At 37.4% G+C, this 22,499-nt stretch overlaps 1 long non-coding RNA gene across 1 annotated transcript; it reads right to left on the bottom strand.

The window, feature by feature from the left end:
* Positions 1–5,253: 5,253 nt before the first annotated feature.
* On the bottom strand, positions 5,254–7,708 carry LOC133802493 (uncharacterized). Its single transcript, XR_009877362.1, has 2 exons — positions 7,060–7,708; positions 5,254–5,563 (listed from the first exon to the last, which is right to left on the bottom strand). It is a non-coding gene; the product is annotated as an uncharacterized LOC133802493 (long non-coding RNA).
* Positions 7,709–22,499: the final 14,791 nt, after the last annotated feature.

Genomic DNA, 22,499 nt, shown 5'->3' with positions numbered 1-22,499 from the left:
GGGATTTGGGACCAACACCAGATTGGCTACCCAGTCAGGGTAAAAGGCATCCCTAATGAATCGGTTGGCCTTTAACCTGTCGACCTCTTCCTTCAGCGCCTTCTTTCTGTCTTCGTCCAGCTGTCTTTGCTTTTGTTGCTTTGGAGGAAAGATTTTGTCTATGTTTAGTGCGTGGCTTGCTATATTCGGGCTTATCCCCACCATGTCTGAGTGTGACCATGCGGAGACATCCAGGTTTTTCTTTAAAAAACAAATTAATTGCTATTTTGCCTCGTCTTGGAGGTGTTTTCCGACCTTCACCTTCTTCGAGGGATCAGCTTCCTCGAGCTGAATTTCTTCGAGCTCCTCTAAGGGTTCGAGGTCAACTTTCTCCTCAATCCTCGGATCAATCTCCTCATCAATTTCTAAGACTGCTCCATCTTTGTTTTGTATAATAATGAGTGCTTGAGTGCTCGTTTGTTTCTTTCCCCTCAAGGAGATGCTATAGCATTCCCTCCCTGCCAATTGGTCTCCTTTTAATGTCCCGACTCCGCTAGGGGTCGGGAACTTAAGGGCCAGATGCCTTATTGATGAAACTGCCCCCAGCCCGACCAGGGCGGGTCTCCCGAGCAGCACATTGTAGGCAGATGGTAAGTCTACTACCACGAACTCCATTATCTTGGTCACCGAGACTGGATAGTCTCCCAAGGTCACGGGGAGCTCAATGGATCTCATACAGGCAGTTCCTTCTCCTGAAAAGCCATATAAAGTAGTTGCACATGCTTTCAGGTCGCGAAGGGAGAGTCCCATCTTCTCGAGGGTTACTTTATAAAGGATGTTGATTGAGCTCCCATTATCTATGAGAATTTGGTGGACCCTTTTATTGGCCAGCTGAAGAGTAATGACCAGCGGATCATGATGAGAGAACTGAACATGGGAGGCGTCTTCCTCGGTGAAGGTTATTGGTTGTGTTTCAATCCTCTGGCTTTTTGGTGCCCTAGGTTCGGGTTCATAAGGAGACCCGTCCCCTGTCTTTAACTCGTTAACATATCTCTTTTGGGCATTCCTGCCTCCTCCTGCGAGGTGAGGCTCTCCCGAGATGGTTATTACATCCTCTCCATCTATCGGCGGGGGCCTGTTCGCTTCCCGAGCTCGGGAGTTATTGTTTTGTGTCGTCGGAGGCGCGGCTACTCTCTGGCTCGTGGCCGTCTGACCAGTACTCTAGTTTTTGACATATTGCCGGAAGTAACCTCTCGAGATCAACCCTTCGATCTCGTCCTTCAATTGTCGACATTCATCTATTGTATGCTCGGTGTCTCTGTGGAACCGGCAATATTTACTGGAATCCCTCTTGGATTTTTGATTACTCATCGGGTCCGGACGCCTAAAGGGGACCTGGTTTTCATTAGCCAGGTATATGTTCTCCCGAGACTCATTGAGCTCGGTGTATACTCTATACACGGAGAAATACCTCTCCCCTTTCTTTTTCTTTCCTCCCTCAGCTTCGGGGTTACTTCCTTCGTTCTTTTTTCTCTTGGAGGGGTTCTCCGTGGAAGGCTTTGGAGCTGCTGGGTCCGCCGAGGTTGAGGCAGAGTTGATGTTTATCATTGTAGTTTCAGACTGGGGAGTCGCTTTGAGCGTCGACCTCGCTTCCTCTACATTGGCAAACCTCTGCGCTCGTCTGTTAAACTCGGTTATTGACCTTACCGGTTTCCCTTGCATGTCGTCCCAAAGGGAACTTCCCGGTAATACACCAGCTCGGATAGCCATTAGTGCCCACTGTCATCTACGTCCCGAGCTCGGGCTACTTCCAGATTAAATCTTGTTAGGTAACTTTTTAGTGTTTCGCCTGGTTGTTGCCGGACGTTAGTTAAGGTGGATGCTCCTGGTCTGACCCCCATCATTGCTCTGAACTGCTTCTTAAAGTCTTTAGACAACTGCTCCCATGAGGTTATTGAGTGTCTCTTATATTTTTCGAACCAACTTTTGGCAGGTCCTGCCAATGATGTTGGAAACAACATGCATCGGAGCTCGTAACCCACGTTACTGGCTCTCATGATAGTATTGAACGTGCTCAGGTGACTACACGGGTCGATTTTTCCTTCAAACGTTGGGATGTGAGGGATCCGAAACCCTTGAGGAAATTGAGTGTTGGAAATATGGGGAGCAAACGGCTCGAGCTCCTCATCAGATGCCTCATATCGACCATTTCCTCGTTCATTCTTTAAAAGCCTAAAGGCTCTTTCGAGCTGATCGATTCTTTCTTGGACTAGGTCAGTAGGAGGTACTGTCTGGAATTGATTGTCATTGATCGTGATTCCAGGCTCGCGTCTCCGCGAGGGATCTCTACGCCTATTCAAGCGATCCCTCAGGTCCGGATTTGTTTGATCTCCATTACCCCGACTCTAGTTCAGATGATTTCGCTGGTCGGGACAATTCTTGCGGCTTCCAGTTTTATTACGACCTCGGTCATGTTTACTGACGGACCTGGTATCTCTGGACTCATCACTGGTGAAACTCATTGCTCGGTTATTTCGTGATGGATTCTTCCCATGTCGCCTCATCTCCGCCGTGCGAGACCGAGACATTTGACTTTTCTCAGATGGAGCGCCTCTCTGCTCCTGGAAAGTCTCCCTGTTTTCTTGTCTTTCCCCCGCACGCCATTCATCCTGACCTCGAACGAGTTGAGCGTTCCTGCGGGGGGCCGAAGGATATCTTATGGGTGACGGAGGGAACCGTATAGGCGACGGTGGCTGCCACCCTTGTCGCGGCCTAGAGGGTCCAGAATTTGCCCGAGATGGGTCAGTCGCATTCGGTGCGCTCCCAGGTACCTGAGTCCGAGCCTCTGCAGGGGTTCGGTTATTCTCAGCTCCCGCAGGCACTTTCACAGGAGGGTTAGCCGGGGCCCGAGCCCGAGTACTCCTCTGGGGCCTAGGTGGAGCGGATGGCTCTGCTGGTGCCGGAGGTTGAGTCGGCCTCCTTGTGGCAGCATCCTTTCGTGGACGCCCGCGGGGCCTCTGAGGAGGAACATGCACGTCCCTTGGAGGAGGGACTTGGTTTTCGCGCAGAGGAGGGGGCTGAGCCACCTGCGCCTCTGTGGCTATCCTTGTCAACTCCTCATTTCGTTTGTTGGCCTCTGCCAACAGCTGCTTCAGTTGCCGGTTTTCAAGTTCCACAATTGGAACGTACCGCTCCGGATTGTAGTACATATCCTCATCCCTTGGTGGAGGGGGTGGTCCCCGGGAATCAGAGGACCCACTTCTCTCTTCAACATCCGGGATCTCCATTGGTTGTTTTCTAGGACGTCTTGGGTAACTTTCCTCAGGTGTGTTCTGATTGTTTGTGGCCATGATTTTCTCAGGGATGAATGCTTAAGTCTCTCAATGAAAGCACCAAACTGTTGATGCCGTTTTTCGTCAACAGTGAAAGGAGAGCACGTAAACAATAACTGATAATGGCCAATTAAAATATGACAATACAAACACACGATTTTTACGTGGTTCATCAGTTAAATCTGCCTAGTCCACGAGTCTCTGTTATTAAACTTAAGATTATCTCTGAAAATTCTTCAAGGATGAATTCTTCAGAGTTTTCTCTCAAGGTTCAGAATTTCGGTCCATTACAATGGTGCATGACCTCTCTATTTATAGAGAAGGCTGCAGAATACTATCCCACATATTTTGGGTAGTTACTCTTTTTGTGTAAATAAAATAAATGGCTTTAAATGCCTATAATCATATATAAAAGGAAACGTCCCCTGAAGACTAGGGGGCGTATAACTAACCAAATAATATCCCATGATATTATGGGATTTACAACAATAAATGCAGACTGCGTCTCTTGTGGATAACACTTGTGGATATTCAAATTCATAATCATGTCTCTCTAAGGCCTTAGTCCCTCAGATTTCTCATCAGCTTTCGAGCTAATGACATCTCCCGAGGTCACATGTCTTTCGAGATCGTATGCGCGTCAGGCCCGAAACCCCCGTCCGAGGTCATTCCTGAAGATAGATGTGTCTCGGAAGCTACCTTTCGAGATCGTAAATATTTCGAGGTCACCACAATCGAGGTCGTCTCAGTTTTGCAGGCTCGATATTTAATCCTGGAGCATACTTCAAACTGTACGAGTTCATTCGCTGCGAATCCAGCTTTCGAGGTCACATTTAACATGGCTCGAAAAATGGGTACAACACCACATAAGTTGAAATCTAACAGAAGTCACACAACTCAGTAACGTGAATAGTTCAAGAGTAATTTTTAACGACGCGGAATATTTAGGAGGCACGATGTGACAGTGGTAATAGTTCGGAGGGTAAAAATCATATTTATTCTATTTTTTAATATAATTTATTTACGAAATATTATCCAATATTTTATAAAAATATATTATATACATTAATAATTTTAATCAAGTAATTTTGGGTTTTAAAAAAAATTATAAAGTTATTTTTTAATAATTTATACTTTCATTTATTCTATATTAGGATTTGGGTCTATAAAGAATGCTGTCCTTGGTTTATTTTTATAAATTAATTATTACAATCATATAATTTTGGGATTTAATTAATTTTTTATACATATACATGTACTTATTATTATAGTTATATTTGCGCACCTAATTAAAAATTTTGATTTCATCTCTGTGGATGTTAGAGAAAAAATTAAAGGCAGTAAAAATTTTGATGTTATGAAAACACTCAAAATATCTAAACCAATTCATCTATAACGTTAGAAAAAATAGTTGCTAAATATGGGAGTCTATTGTCTAACAAGTGGAATAAATTATAATAATGTAATTTTAGAGTTTAATTCATTTTTATAAAGTTTTATATGTACACATTTAATTTAATTTAATTTAGGCGATGATTATAGTTATATATGTATATACAATTTTTAAATATTTGTTTAGTTTTAGGTTTTTATTTTTTAATTAAAATTATGTGCAAATATTAGAAAATATAATCATTCTTTAGGAAAAATAAAGGGTGAACTAAAAAGAGAATCAAAAGTTTATAAAATAAAATATAAGTTTTTGGGCATAAAAATTGTGTTAATTTTTAAATAATAATTTTCTTTTTGTTATTTATCTTACAATAAAACCTCAATCACAAAAGCACCCTAATGGTCACATCCATCTTAAAAGGGTCACTGGGGACTTATTAGGCCGCATTTTTGTTACTAAAAGTGATTAAGAATTTCATTATACCAAATTTTGATATTTTTGTAGTCTTTTGTTGTAGTGCTCGTTTTATATACAATTAAGAATTGTAGCTCAAGGAAACAAAATAAATGACCAGTTGAAGCTCCTGACCTAGCTAAAAATGGTCTCAAGCCATACAACCAATTACATGCTGATCAACATTCCGACATTCATATCATAAAAGGCCAGTTAAAGAAAGAACTTTTTCGTTTCTTCTTCATCCGATCGGTGTGATCAAACTAGTTATCTCAAATGATGAGACTCACAACATTGTTGCCCCAAAACTGAAAGTCACCATGTACAAAGAAATATTTTCCACCACGAATTCTATTTTAGTTGGGTGGCATTAGCTATCGTCCAGTCACATGATGACTTTAATGCGCTGGAAAAGAAACACACATCATTAACACCGTTATTCACTACATACATTTCATAAATGGTTGATTATACTATTTTTATGAAACATTATAAGAAACTAAAATATAAAATCATGAAAATAAAACAAAACAAAATTCTTTTTACGAATATAATTGGATTTAATAATTACAATCATGTAATTAGAAATGCAAATACATTTCGTTTTATAATATTTGTATTGTAATTTTTATAGGAGTCAAAAAATTTAATTTTGCTATATACATATTTATAATATTATTCTTTTCACATTGTAACAACACCAATCTCCAAAATATTATATTTTATATTAACGATATACAAAGCATAACCTTACAAATATTTTGTGTACACTACTACAAAAAATACATTTTAGCCCTCTATTTGAGAGTCTTTAAATGTACAATTTTTTAGAGCTCGCACCGCGTGCCCTAAAAGATTTTTTTTGGCTCGCAAAAATGTATTTAGGCTCACAATGTGTATCCTAAAAGATCCTCTTGAATATATTTAAATAAAAAAATTTAGGGCTCGCAGTGAGTGCCCTTAAAAATTATTTTTTCAATTTTTAAAAAATTTATTTCTTTTTATTTTAAATTAAAAATTATGATTTAAATGAAACATTTATATACAAATGTGAAGACTTATAGATTAAAATATCAAAATTTATACACTCAATTTAAAAATCTAATAAAAAAAATAACTAGATTTACAAAATAAATAATTATAAAATACTAAATTCATTGTCAAAATACATATATTTTTTCTTCTTGTCTTTGTACTCACTCTCGTCATCATCAATAGTCTTTCCAAAGTAAGGATTGACTGCCATTAATTTCTTTCTAAAATCATCTTTGAAACATGAAAAATTACATTATAATATAAAATTATTATTATTTTACATTTGACCAATAATTAATTATTATAGAATCTATGAATTTAATTTTGAGTTGTGAATAAAGTTAGAATTATTAAACTTTCCTACAAACAAAAAACAAGGTGAACAAACAAAAGAAACATACCCATTTTTTATCAAAAGAATTTCAAAGAGTACAAACAAACCAATGTCTAAAGTTTACTGTAGAATTACCATTCAAAAACCGTCCCTTGGACGTTAAAAATAAATCATAAAATCTTTTAATAACGATGTCTAAAGTCCTTAAACTTAAATCGTTGGATTAGAAATCAATATTTGTAATTATTTCAATAACTACTATAATTACTTTGAAAAAAATGATAGAAATTGATTAAATAAAGATCCATCAATTTTCTATAAATTCCGGCAGTATAACTACTGTAAATTGAACATCTCCAAAATTTAAAAACCTACATACACAACATATCAAACAATCCCAGGCAGTCAAATAAATAACAGAACAATTCTAATTATTAAAACAGTCAATTACAAATTTAAAAAAAAACATAACTGCAATAAAATAAATATAAATAATTATTAATAAAAAAATATGTTTAATTAAAAAAAAATACCTGCAACTAGCTCCGGCCAAGACCACCGCTGCCGTCAAGAGGTCCCTACCGCCGTCGAGCCAACCTCGACCTTGTGTCGTTGATCCCACCCCCCGAGACCCCAGTGCCGTTGAGCCCAGCCAGCCCCGAGAACCCCACCCGCCGTCAAGCCCACCTCTCAAGCTCCCAGGTGCCGTCGAGCCCAGCTTGAGCCTACCCTGCTCCGTACAGCCCGACCCTGAGCCCCCTGTGCTATCGACCACCAGCCTGAGCCTCCCCTACCATCGTACGGCCCGAGCCCCTTCTCCCTTTCTTCTCATTGTGGTTCTATGTTGGTGAAAAAAAATGAACCCTAATTGCTGTTTTGTAAAAAAGTTTGTCTATTATGATAATCAATTTGGGCCCAAGGCAAAATAAAATTGGGACCCCTATTAAAATATTTTGATATTCATTTTTTGTTCAATAACTGTGTTGGTGTAATGGTAAATACTTAATTTGACTTGGAGGGTGGGGGTTCAAAACTTGCTATACTCCAAATAAATTTAAAAACAAAATTGTAAACATGAGATCTGAACCTTGGCCTATAGTAAGCTAAATGGGTGGCAAACCACCACACCAAACTCTATTTCATGATATATGTGTACTATTTAAAATTTTATTATTACTAAAAGTTCTTTAAAGTCCACGAGATGTTTGTTAAAAAAACAAATCAAACTTTTAGGACACGTATCAGTTTTTAGGAATAATTCTTTAAAAGCTCGCATTTAGGTGAGTGCCCTAAAAAAGTATCCTAAAATGGTGTTTTTATAGTAATGGTACTTGGCGATATATGTATTTTATTTGATTTTATGTATAAAATTTCATTACAAGCATATCAATTTCGGGAGAAATTAGCATTTTACGGTGTGAGCACTAACATCATTCATTACTCCTAAGATCAGTAATTGCTAATAATGGAGAAATTTGTCAGCGGCCTATTTCTTCACACTAGTGATTGGGGAAAAATACTGGATGATTATCATCCTCTCAATCATTTATGTTATGGTAATTAAGCGTAATCCAAATGCATCTTTTTTTTTCCTTTTTAACTAATAATTACTTTTAATACTTTAGATGAAATCTCTATTATACCTTAAAAGGTACTCAAATATTTTAATTCCATTTTAAAATGCATCTGATTGTTGAGTTAACGCTACAACAGTCACTAATTACATACGTGATCATGGCTTACTCTATCGCCATTTTTCGTTTGCTTTTACGTTTAGCCCTCCGCTTCCCTGGCGACAACAAAGGTGGAACATCAACTATCAATGACCAAGATCTTGAGGTTGAATCGGGTGATAGAACTAAAAACCTTCCAAGGTGAGTGTTCGATGAGACTATCTTGGTTTCCATGGCCAGCCAAATCATGCCCACATTTGTAGCCACGCCAAAGTCTTTTCCTTATGTCAATACTTGTAGTAATAGCATTAGTCGACGAAACAAATACAACTATATAACTTATAAAACCCATTAGTGAAGTCAAAAGACTAGCATGTTACTATGGTAGTATATAATACTACTACTATAGAGTGTGAAATAAAAATAGAATTACATGGTTATAAAATGAAATATAAGTTTTTAGCCATATGATTTTGTAATTTTTTTAGAATAATAAATTTATTTTATTTTTGTTGTTATTTATCTTACAATAAAATCGTTACTAAGTGCAAAAGAACCCTGATGGGTCATCATTTTAAGACGCATCTTAAAAGAGTCAGTGAGAACTTATTGAACAGCACATAGAGCGGCCTAATAAGTTCCCTACGACGCCACACATGTTGTTGCCGTACTTACTACGCTACAACATGTGCCACGTCATAAATCCAACATTGCTTAAGTCTAGTCGGTTTTTTACACCGCACAACTTATGACCTAAAACGTTTATTAAGTTGCAGGTTGTGCAGTCTACCTTGATATAACAGGCTCTTAGGGTACAATTTCCTCATTTCAGCCCCATTCCAATATATATTGGAGCTGTCCTACGGAGTTGAAGACCAGTAGTGACGTCGATGGTACATTTAAGTTCTGGAAGATAACTATCAAACGAGGGTCCATCTTGTTCACTCATTTGGCTTAAGATGGTGGAAAACATTGTTCCAGAAGCCCATGCAGAAAGCAGTCGAATAATTCACTTCAACTCCACTACTTCAGTGATTGTGCAAAACCTCCAAGGGTTTACTAAACCCTAAGCTATTTCGTCAATCTAAATCTCAATGGCTGACTTGTCAAAAAACCTAAAATAATATATATATAATGAAGTTTTTCACTTACCAGTAATGATGATACTAAATTTATATATTAAAGTAAAGAAATATAACATATTATTACGTTGATTGGATGTACTCAAGCTTGTACGTGGCTTGAACAAAAATATTTCCTTCTTCTTCAATGTGGTTGAGCTCATAGATAGCTCATTGTTCACAAGAAAGTCCAACATCGAATTTTTAAATTGAGATAATTATAATCTGACATATATTTTTGTCAGGGGACACCCTTCAGATTGTTCAAAGTGGCTAAGTTGAGTTTTGAACTAAAAACAAACAAGTACTATAGCCATTGCATAGGCCAAAACACCAAAGACGTTATGATCATCATTTCATTAGTGAATTCAAAATACGAATTTGTTACTATGTTAGTATTTAATATGATTGTTATTGTTATCCCCATTTCCTGCCTTGGACCCGGAACCGAGATCCAGGCCCACTAGCCTGGCAATTGAGGTTGGGCCCAGCCTGGGCCCATTTGGCAGGAAGTGTGATTGACTTCGACAGCCCAAGTGTGGGCCCAGGCTCGGAAGGTGTCCGGGAAGAATGATCTAGGACCTTCATCCGGGAGAGGTATAGCTGTTTGGGGTTACAGTCGGGATGTATGCAAACGGTCCCGAAGTCGGGATGTATGCAAACGGTCCCGAAGCCTGGTAAACGATCCGGGCTTACGGTAAACGAAGAGGGACAGAGGTAAACGAACCCGAGTCGAGCCCTCAAGGTTGGCAGGATAAAGCATCCGTGACCCTGACTCCGCCCCATGAAGTGTGGGAGTTGTTCCCACGTTTCACCTACGGAAAATGCCACCTCGGGATTGCACGCCACTGGCTCAGACCTGTGCTTCCACTACTCTGACTGATCTTGTCCCCTGAATCTGCCTCGTAACTCGAAGTGCCAAAACCAAAAGCCCAAATTTGTCGAGTGATAGATAGGCTTTGGGCTGCCCCAGTGGGCTCTGGTTAATGTTTGTCTTTTATGTTTTTATCCTTTGTATTGGGCTTCCGATAGAGAAGCCAGTAGTATTTATACCTTTATTGGTCTCTGGTCAGCCCGGCCCAAGCCCAGTGCTCCTATGAACCTATTAATACATGTGACAGAGCACTAGGAAAGGGATCTCTTTTTGGCGTGTATACAGTTACTCTGCTAAAACGAAGAGAAAACCCCATTGTTATAGACTTTCTAAGCTCTAATACAACTGTCTCGTGGACTAAGACTCATTAATGCCCCAATCACGTAAAAATCTTGTTTACATCTTCTAAACCCCTTATCTTTAATCTTCATTAACTTTTATTAATATAGTTTCCGAAAATCTCGGTAAACAGTTATAGAGAGTAAAATAAAATGAGAATCACAAAGTTATAAAATGAAAAATAAATTTTTAAACAAAAAAATTGTTATTTTTTAATAATAACTTTATTTTATTTTTGCTGTTAATTATCTTACATTAAAACCGTAACTACAAAAGTTGTCTAATGGCCATCCACATCTTAAAATGGCTAGTGGGGACTTATTAGGCCGCACATAGAGCGGCCTAGTATGTCCGTTATAATGGTGTGCATGTTGCGGCTTTACTCTAATAGTAAACATAAGTTAGTTGTTAAGGTAAAAAATGCAATTTTATTTGGAGATTGTTACCATTGCACAATATAAGTAATTTTTATTTATAGTTAAACCAATTTTATACTAGTTATAAATTAAATTTCACAAATGAAGTTATGTAAAACTATGGACGAAACCATCATGGTAATAAGCTGAATAATAAGGTAAAGCTTTGTAATATTGCCTCAAAAATGTTTAAGATATATATTTTATAAACACTAATAAAGCTTTGTAAATTTGTAAATTTTTGTTTATATATATTAGTTGAGCTTTGAACGAAAGACAAACCAATGCTACAGCCATAGCAGTGGCCAAAGCATCGAAGCCCCATATGCTCAGCTAACTTTGGTCTCAAGCCATACCGTTGGAGATGAGATGATCATCATTTCATTAGTGAAGTCAAAATACTAGCTCGTTACTATGTTAGTATTTAATATGATTGTTATAGAGGGTAAACTAAAAAGAGAATCACAAGGTTATAAAATGAAATATAAGTTATTGGATATATAAATTGTGTTAGTTTTTTAATAATAACTTTATTTTATTTTGTTGTTATTTATCTTACAATAAAACTCCAACTACAAAAGCACCCTAATGGTCACCTCCATCTTCAAATGGTCAATGGAGACTTATTAGGTCACATAGTGGCTTAATAAGTCCATATTGTCATTTTTGTTACTCAGAGAAGATAAGAATTTCATTATACCAAATTTTATATTTTGTAATCTTTTATTGTAGTGCTCGTGATATATACAAATAAGAATTGTAGCTCAAAGAAACAAAATAAAGGACTAGTTAAAGCCTGAGGCCTAGCTGACAATGGTCTCAAGTCATACCACCACAAACGTGCTAATCAACATTATGAAATTTTGTAACATAAAGGACTAGTTGACAAAAGAGATTCGTTGTTTCTTCTCCGTTCGATTAGTGTTATCTAACTGGTCGCCCCCAAATGACAAGACCCACGACCTTGTTGCCCCAAAATTGAGAGCCACCATGTACAAAGACATATTTGCCACCACAATTTGTAATTCAGTTGGATGGCATTAGCTATGGTCGAGTCACATGATGGCTTTAATGTCGTTGGAAAGGCAACACACATCATCAATATCATTATTCCCCGCATGAATGACATATAGTATTAAATGTTATAAGAAAAATCTATATATTTATATAAAGGAGAGTATCAAAAAGGTGATGTGACACTCTAAAATTATTTCAAAATATTTTTTCTATTTTCTCATTTTTTTCACACTTTTTAATGCTTCTTTTTCAAATTTATATATTTATGACTAATTACTAATTAAAGAAAAAACCAAAAATATCTATATATATTTTAAATAATTATAAAAATGCAAAGATTCTTCTTTTTAAAATTTATGATTATTAATTAATAATCTATATTTATATAAAGGAAAGTCTCAAAGATGTGACGTGATACTCTAAAATGTCTCCAAAGTACTATTTCTATTTTCTCATTTTTTCACATTTTTTAATTCTTCTTTTTCAAATTTATATATTTATGATTAATTAATAATTAAAGAAAAAAATAAATATCTATCTAATTTTTTAAAAAAATTATAAAAACGTAAATAGCAATTTTTTTATTCTTCTTTTTAAAATTTATGATTATTAATTAATAATTAAATAAAAAATAAAAATATATAATAAAAAAATAAAAAATAAATCTTAACAACATATATAATTTTAATTTGATATATTTCAATGATGATTTAATTAGATAATTTACAACAACTATTTAATTAAATTATAAATATGATCTGTATATTCATATAAAGGAAAGTCACAAGAAAGTGGCGTGTCACTCTAAAATTTCTCCAAAGCACATTTTTCTATTTTCTCATTTTTGAATTCTTTTTTTTCAAATTTATATATTTATGATTAATTAATAATTAAAGAAACAACAAAAAAAAATATCTATCTAATTTTTTAAAAAAATTATAAAAACGTAATGAGCATTTTTTATTCTTATTTTTAAAATTTATGATTATTAATTAATAATTAAAGAAAAAAATTAAAAAAAAATCTAATTTGAAAAAAAATCTTAACAACATATATAATTTTTTTTATCACAAATAGAGCTTGGGTTTCGGTTTGTTCTCTCCCATGGCGAAGAAGAAGAAACTGATACACAAGCCTGAAATTAGGGTAGAAGAGCAAGAGAATCAGCTGGTTCATGATGAGAAGGATCCTTGTTGTTCCGTCACTAAGGATCTGGTGATTGAGGGCCCTGCATCTAATGCTTTGAATGAAGTCGAAGAGGTTCGAGAAGAGGGTCTGGACCTCAGTATCGAAGAGAATCGACAGAATGGGGATAGAAGATCTCAGGTAGAAGGTTTCATAGGAGATGGGAAAGCAAACTCGATCTCGCACAGAGCTTCCTGGGCAGATAAGGTGGAAGAATGGGATTTTCAAGCTTCAGCTCATCGTCAATGGCAGAAATTTACAGCAAGTAAGCTTTCATTTTCTAATCAGAGACTTGAATTTACTAAGCCTTTATTCAGAGATGGACGGAAATATGTAAGGGTAGATGCAGATGAGGTTAAAGTTCAATCCGCGAATTGGAGTTCGGCAGTAATCTGTATGGTTCTTGGGGCAAATCCTCCAATGGTTGTTTTTGAAGGGTTCATAAAAAGAGTATGGGGTCATTTAGGGATTGCTCAGATAGCAAGAATGACAATGGGGCTAACTATGGTCAAATTCAATGATGATGCAACGAGAGATCAAGTTCTAGAAAATGGAATACTTCATTTTGATAAGAAGCCTGTTATCATTCGGCCATGGTCTGCGGATCTTAGTGCTATTCGCCTTGTTCATTCTGTTCCTCTCTAGATTAACTTGCATGATTTAGGGCTTCAGTATTGTGGTAGTAAATGTCTTAGTGCGCTTGTGAGTACGATTGGTAAACCGATAATGGTTGATAAATTTACAAGGGAGCGCTCAAGAATTCAGTTTGCAAGAGTTCTCGTAGAAATGGAAGTTACAGACAACCCCCCTAGAAGTATTTAGTTTCTAAATGAGCTTGGTCAGATTATGGAACAAGGGGTGGAATATGAATGGCTGCCTATTAAGTGTAAATCTTGCTCTGGTTTTGGTCACTCAGATATAGAATGTCGGAAAGAATGGAAAGCACAATGGGTCAAAAAAGATACTACAACCAAAGAGGAGATGAGGAATAGGAAGAATACAGAAGAGGGAGAACCTTCTGGTGTGGAGCCTGCGGTCTTGACTGGTGCAGGAATGGAAGGGGACCGGACTATCAATACTGAGGTGGAAGTGGTTCAAGTTACTAATTCAGAGGGCTCTCAGCCTAACTCTCTGGCTAATCCTGTTAAAGATAAGGGCAAGCATAATAGCAAAAATTGGCTCACTCCTAAACGTGTAGCCTCTCATTCTAAACATGGTCAGGTAGCAGCTTCTACTGCTAAGATTTCAGGACAAGGGCAACAAAAGATGAATATGTTTAAGGTGCTTCAAGAGAAAATGATTGGAGGTAAAGAAGGTAATCCCCTCCCGATTTCTACTAATGGATAATTGCAATATTCTTAGCTGGAACTTAAGGGGGTTGAATAGTACAAATAAACATAAATCAGTAGTGGATCTATGTAGTAGGTATAAAATTGGTATTGGAGGTTTTTTGGAGACTAAAATGAAGGGGAATAAAACTATAGATTTTATGGAGCAAAAACTTCCAAATTGGGAGTTTTATACTAGTTCGGTTACAGAGGGTAGAATTTTGATAGTTTGGAGGAAGGTTTTTGTTAAGGTCACAATTCTTGGGAATTCTAATCAATTTGTTCACTGCTTGGTTAAGATGGCTGGTCAGAAGCAAATGTTTTATGTTACTTTTGTCTATGGGCTTAATTCAATAGAAGGTAGAAGGAGTTTATGGGATGGGTTACAACAGCTATCCCTCTTGAATGAAGCATGGATTATTTTAAGGGACTTCAATGCCCCTTTTTCTGGTATGGATAGAGCTGGTGGGAACCCAATCTCAGCTGTAGAATTGCCTGACTCTCTTCGTTGGCTTGAGGAGGCTCATGTTGTTCCCCTCAGGAGTTTAGGTTCTTTTTTCTCTTGGACTAATAATCAAAATGGTCTAGCTAGAATCTATTCTAAAATTGACCATGTTTTTTATGAATGAGGCTTGGCTTGATCTTTTTCCTCATGCTAATGCTATTTTTAGATGGGAAGTAGTCTCAGACCACTGCTCCTGTGTTGTTAACAATCTGCCTAAGGTGAATTTGGGTATTAAGTTGTTCAGATTTTACAACTTTTGGGCTGATCATCATAACTTTACTTAGGTGGTTAGGAACAGCTGGAAGATGCCTATTAAGGCTACTGGGTTAAGGGCAATTTATTTAAAGACCTTGAGGCTGAAGCATAGGTTAAAAGCTTTTAACCATAATAATATTGGTGACATTGGTTTGAGATATCACAAGGCTAAAGGAAATTACCAAGAAGCTCAACTTATTGCTCAAGCTAATCCGACTGAGTTCAGGTATCAGAAAGAAATGCAGGAAGCTGCTGCAGCTTTTTTAGTTCAGGAAAAAATGTACCACAGTTTCTTGACCCAAAGAAGTAAAATTAACTGGTTAAAGAAGGGTGATATGAATACTTCTTTTTTCTATGCTTATCTGAAGAAGCGTAGAGCAGATAATGGTATTGCTTCCTTTGTCAATGATCAAGGTAATCTGGTAGACAATTTTTCTGAAGTTATTTCTCACTTTGTTGAGCATTTCAGAGGCTATTTGGGGAACCCAAGTTTAGCTACAGGAAAAATTAATTTGGATTGTATAGAGCTGGGTCCAAAGCTCTCGGTAGATCATCAAATAATGCTTTTAAAACCTTTTTCTTATAAGGAAATTCGTAATGCATTATTTGGTATTCCCATCACTAATTCCTCGGGACTAGATGGGTTTGGTTCTGGTTTTTTCAAGGCTGTCTGGCAGGATATAGGGGATGAAGTGTGCTCTGCTATAAGTCAATGCTTTGAAACAGGGTGCTTTCCTTCAGATCTTCATGAAACTTCTCTGTCATTGGTCCCTAAGGTGGCAAATCCTTCTCGAGCAATAGACTATAGGCTAATTGCTTGTTGCTCAACTTTGTATAAATGTATTGCCAAGCTATTATGTTCGAGAATGGCTTTAGTTCTTCCTGATCTTATTCGGCTGAACCAGGGAGCTTTTATAAGGGGTCGTTCAATAGCTCATAACATCATGATTTTTCAGGACCTTATCAAAAACTATGGGAGGGCTTCTACTTCCCCAAGATGTGCTATCAAGATTGACTTAAGCAAGGCTTACGACACGGTAGATTGGTAATTCCTAGAGGATCTTTTGAAGGCTCTTTGCTTTCCTATGAAATTTATAGGATGGATAATGGTTTGTGTGCGGAATACTTCTTACTCTTTGCTCATGAATGGTAGAGTTCAAGGTAAATTCAAGGGTAAGAAGGGGCTGCGTCAAGGAGATCCTATGTCTCCTCTTTTGGTTTCTTCAACTTGCTGCTCTTAACCCTTCTTTCAGATATCACCCTATGTGCAAAAGTCTAAAACTTATAAATCTCTGTTTTGCTGATGACTTGATCCTTTTTTGTAAAGGTACTCATTCATTTGTTCATACTCTTAAAGATGCTCTTGTGGAATTTAGTTCGGCTACTGGTTTGGCTATAAATACAGCTAAGTCTCATATATTTTTTGGAGGAGTTACTGCTACAGAGAGACGAATTATAGCTCAGGAAATTCATCTCCCGGAAGGCTCCTTTCCTCTAAAGTACCTTGGGGTACCTATGAGGCCAACTAAGTGGAGACATGAAGACTGTGAAATAATTCTTCAAAAAATCAGAGTGAAACTTTATTCTTGGTCCAGCAGACATCTCTCTTATGCTGGCCGAATGCAGCTCATCCATTCAGTTTTATTTGGGCTTCGTAATTATTGGATGAGCATCTTTATTTTACCATAGAGTATAGTTAAGGAGGTAGAGAAACTTTGTCATAGCTTTATTTGGGGTAGTTCTGGACAAAGGAGTAAGCTTCATCTTGCATCTTGGCAGAAGGTTAGCCTTCCTAAGGCTTATGGTGGGCTTGGTTTCAGAGATGGAGCTTTATGGAATAGAGCTATTTTAGCCAAATATATCTGGGCTATCTCTGAAAAGCCTGAGATTTTATGGGTTAAATGGATCAATGCTATATATCTGAAATGCTTCAACTTCTGGAGTTATACACTGAAATCTTATTGTAGTTGGTATTGGAGGAAGTTATGTCATATTAAGGAAAAATTTAGTTATTCTGAGATACAGGCTGCTGGATTTCTAGGGAGATTCCAGCCTTCTAAATTGTACAATTGTGCTTTAAACCAACAGCTGGTGGGCTATTACCCTGCAGTTTGGAGTAAGCTTACATTACCAAAACACAGATTTCTCCTTTGGCAGGTGATTAATGCACAGCTGCTCACCAGAGACAACCTTATCAGATTGCACATTCTGGTGACAAATCTGATGTGTCCAGTCTGTGGGAGTTTTTCCGAAAGTCACCATCACCTCTTCTTTGATTGCTGTCTCTCTAAGCAGGTTCTCAATATCATGTTTAATTGGCTTGGATTCATAGCCTGGCCTACTGACTTCACTAGCTAGGGTGTTTGGCTTGCTAGAGCTCTGCATGGAATATTGGCTTCTATACTGAACATGTCAGTTGCAGCTGTTACTTATAGTATATGGAGGAATAGAAACAGGTGTTTATTTGATGGTTATTCGTTGGCAGCTGATTTCCTAGCTAAGGAAGTCAAGAACACAATTAAATATAGACTTTACTTGGTTAACTTTAGGAAGATTTCAGTCCAAGAATAGACTTTTATAAGGAAACTACAATGTAATTAGTGAGAGGTTCTACTGGTTTTTTTTTGTTATTTGTACAGAATTTGTTCTTGAGTGCTTTGCACTGAGTTGTATAGTTTGTTTGTTCAATGAAGTTCCATTTTCTTCTTGATAAAAGAAAAATTACATTTTTCATAACAAAAAAAAAACATATATAATTTTAATTTTATTTATTTAAACGATATAATTTGAATTCAAATTTGATTAGATATTTTACAACAACTATTTAATTAAATTATAAATAAAAATATAACAATAAACTTCATTTCTTCTTATTTTTTATTTTACTTTTCTTATTTATGAATATTAATTAATTAAGGAAAAAACTCAATCTATTTTATCTTTTTTTTCTCATTTTAATTTAATAATAATTATTATTATTATAATAGATGTCAAGTAAAAATTCTACATATATTAATAAATAATCTATCTATTTAAATTTATAATCTTTTGACAAAACACAGGGTCCAAATGTTAATTTTTAACAATAAATTATCCAAACATGTAATAAAAAAAAATCATGTGGTTCAAATAATTTATATATTCATATTTTTAACATTTTAATAAAATACAAGGCCCACAAGTTAATTTTAAAAAATATAGGGTCCAAACGAGAAATTGACTAAAATACAAGGTTCAAAATAGTGTAAACCCTTATATATATAATTTATTTTTTGTAAAGAAGTTTTAACATTTTGAATAAATACATGGTCCAAATGTTCATTTTTAAAAATAAAATGTCAAAATGGGTAATTGGGCAAAATATAGTGTTCAAATAATCGATCTATCTATTCTTATTTTCAACCTTTTGACAAAACTTGAGATCCACAAGTTAATTTTTAAAAATAAAGGGTCCCAACGGGTAATCGGCTAAAATACAAGGTTCAAAATTGTGTGAATCCTTACAGAAAAATCAATTATATAAAATATATATAATTTACTTTTTATAAATAGTTTTTAACCTTTTGAATAAACACATGGCCCAAAGGTTAATTTTAAAAAATTAAGGGTAAAAATAGATAATCAGCCAAAGTATAGTATTTAAATAATCGATCTATCTATTCTTATTTTAGCATTTTGACAAAATACGATGTCTAAAAGTTAATTTTTAAAAATAAAGGGTTCAAACATATAATCGAACAAAATAATCCTTTCATAAAACATAAATTTTCTTATACATAATTTATAATTTTTATTAAAAAAACCACGCAAAGCATATAAAAAATATAATATTAAATAAAAGCACGGGTACAACAAGTTTTTTTAACTTTGTTTTCAGCATATTAATTATTCAGAATTTCTCGAAAACCTATGGAGGTTCGCTATACAATGAACACCATCATGAAAAGAAAATTGTGTTCAAGACGCCCTCACGTGTTCATCTACAAAGCATATTGTACAAGTAGAGTGAAAATGAATCTCTACCACACAATCTTCCAAAAAATATTTAAAAATATATATTTTTTAATAATTTAAAAAACTACGTGAAGCGCGGTAATGTTTTCTAGTACTTATATGAAGGAGATCTGAAGGAGTTGATGTGACACTCTAAAATTGTTCTAAATTAATCTTTACATTTTCTTATTTTTTCTCATTTCTTTATTCAACTTTTTCTAAAAAAATATATATTGCTATTCTACTTTTTTTTTTTATAATAATAATAATAGTAATTAACTCTATTTTATTTTAGTTTCTAAACATCTATCTATATATAATAATACATTAATTAGTGTTAACTCTAATTTATTTTATTTTAGTTTTTAAATATCTATTTATATATAATAATAAATTAATTAACTAATTTAAATGAGAGATTGTGGATGTCGAAAATCCACCAAATAAGAAAAACACACAAAAGAAGTTTCTAGTCCCTTAAAGAAGTAAATAGCTAAGGGGCACCAAGGGCGCCAAGTACGCAATGAAGGAAGAAGGTAATTATAGGCCATCGAAGTGTTAGACACTCGCAGAGCTCTAGGCCTCATGAGGTCATTCCAGGCCTCCAAGCTGCATCACCTTGTTAGACGTGTTTGTCATGCACACATGGCCCTTATCCGTGCCCCTCGAAGTTAAGGCCCCAGCCTCGCGAACACCACTCCAGCAGCACCCCGCGCATGCCAACACCTCATGCGCCTAGCCTTGCCCCGAGGTGTCCCACACCAAGGACTTCACGCCAAGAAGACATTTCGCACCTAGGATGTATCCCATGTCTCATCAAGGCATGCGCCTCGCGCCCCGCGCGCACCAGGGGCCTCGCGCCCATGCGCCTCGCGCCCATGCGCCTCGCGCCCCGCACGCACCAGGGGCCTCGCGCCCGCGCGCATCAGGGGCCTCGCGCCCGCGCGCCCATGCGCCTCGCGCGCACCAGGGGCCTCGCGCCCCGCACGCACCAAGGGCCTCGCGCCCGCGCGCCCATGCGCCTCGCGCCCCGCGCGCACCAGGGGTCTCGCGCTCGCGCATGCGCCTCGCGCCCCGCGCGCACCAGGGGCCTCGCGCCCCGCGCGCCCATGCGCCTCGCGCCCCACGCGCACCAGGGGCCTCGCGCCCCGCGCGCCCATGCGCCTCGCGCGCCCATGCGCCTCGCGCCCGCGCGCATCAAGGGCCTCGCGCCCTTGCGCCCATGCGCCTCGCGCCCCGCGCTCACCAGGGGCCTCGCGCCCGCGCGCCCATGCGCCTCGCGCCTCGCGCACACCAGGGGTCTCGCGCCCGCGCATGCGCCTCGCGCCCCGCGCGCACCAGGGGCCTCGCGCCCATGCGCCTCGTGCCCCACGCGCACCAGGGGCCTCGCGCCCCGCGCGCCCATGCGCCTCGCGCCCCGTGCGCACCAGGGGCTCGCAATGAGGTATGGCCTTGCCCATGGCCTCTCCCATGGCCTCGACCATGGCCTCGTCCATGGCTTCGCCCATGGCCTCGCCCATGGCCTCGCCCATGGCCTCGCCCATGGCCTCGCCCATGGCCTCGCCCATGGCCTCGACCATGGCCTCGCCCATGGCCTCGCCCATGGCCTCGCCCATGGCCTCGCCCATGGCCTCGCCCATGGCCTCTCCCATGGCCTCGACCATGGCCTCGTCCATGGCTTCGCCCATGGCCTCGCCCATGGCCTCGCCCATGGCCTCGCCCATGGCCTCGCCCATGGCCTCGCCCATGGCCTCGCCCATGGCCTCGCCCATGGCCTCGTCCATGGCCTCGTCCATGGCCTCGCCCATGGCCTCGCCCATGGCCTCTCCCATGGCCTCGCCCATGGCCTTGGAGGTGATAATACTCACAAAGGGCAAGGTACATGCATGAATATGGAATGTGCCTACAAACCTAAAGAAGTCAGAGTACGGATATAGTACCCTTACCAGACAAGGAGTGGTTATGCAAGAATAGGATTTATGGTCCGTACGTCTACGGCCATGGGTCAGAGCCAACACCACTACCTCCTGCGCCACTACGCCTGCCACCACGCATTAGACACGGGTACCGACAAGTAGTGGAGGCATCCTCCTGACACCTGCTTCTGTACGGGGTGTACGACCACAACCTCTGAAGCCACTCCCCTGACACAGTACGTATGTACCATTTGGTCCCCTGGACCACTATGTATCTAAGGCCATTAGAGCCTACTATAAAAGGAACCCTAAGACCACCTGAAAAGGGGTTGGAAAATTCATTGTAATGAGAGGCTATTGAGAAATATACCAGGATTTGCTCCATCATTTATCTGTGTCTACTTTTTCTTAAAGTTTATTCTTAGTTCTTACAAAAACCTCACTCGACTTACCTTTGAGTTTTCCGATCTAATTTCGTTGACGAGATTTCACCGTCAACAGAGATATTTAAATATCTTTTTTAAATGAGAGATATATTTTCAAAATAAATTGATTAACTATATAAATGATAACCTCAAAGAGATGATGTGGCTCTCTAAAATTTCTCTAAATCACTTTATTTATTTTCTTATTTTTTTCTCATTTCTCTATTCATCTTTTTTTGAAAAAATATATTGTTATTCTACTTTTTTGAAAATGATAATAATAATTAATTCTATTTTATTTTAGTTTCTAAATATCTATCTATTTATGTATAATAATAAATTAATTACTATTAACTCTATTTTATTTTATTTTAGTTTTTAAATATCTATCTATATATAATAATAAATTAATTAACTAATTTAAATGAGAGATATTTAAGTGTTTTTTTAAAAGAGAGATATCTTTTCAAAATAAATCAATTAAGTAATTTAAAATAATTGACTAATTAAAATGAGAGATTTAATTTTTTTTTAAATGAGAGATATTTTTTTTAAAAAATATATTATAATTAAAATGAAATGTGCATGCATTTATATATATATATATATATATATATTTCAATGAATTAAAAAATAAACTACAACACAATTATATAAAATAGAATATATTCTGATCTACTCTATTTTAGTAAAATATTATTTTTGAAAATTCAATACTAACTCTTTGTTCGACAAATTTTGAATAATTTATTTGATCATTTTAAAAATAAATGGTTCAAATAAGTAATCGACCAAAATACATGTGGTTTAAATAATTTATCTATATATATTCATAGTTTTAACGTTTTGACAAAACACGAGGTCCAAAAGTTAATTTATTAAAATAAAAGATAATTGACTAAAATAGAAGATTTAAAATGGCGTGA

This window comes from Humulus lupulus, chromosome 9, assembly GCF_963169125.1.
Source record: "Humulus lupulus chromosome 9, drHumLupu1.1, whole genome shotgun sequence".
NCBI lineage: Eukaryota > Viridiplantae > Streptophyta > Magnoliopsida > Rosales > Cannabaceae > Humulus > Humulus lupulus.
The sequence above is the reverse complement of the archived record's forward strand: the minus strand, read 5'-3'. Positions and strand labels throughout refer to the sequence as shown.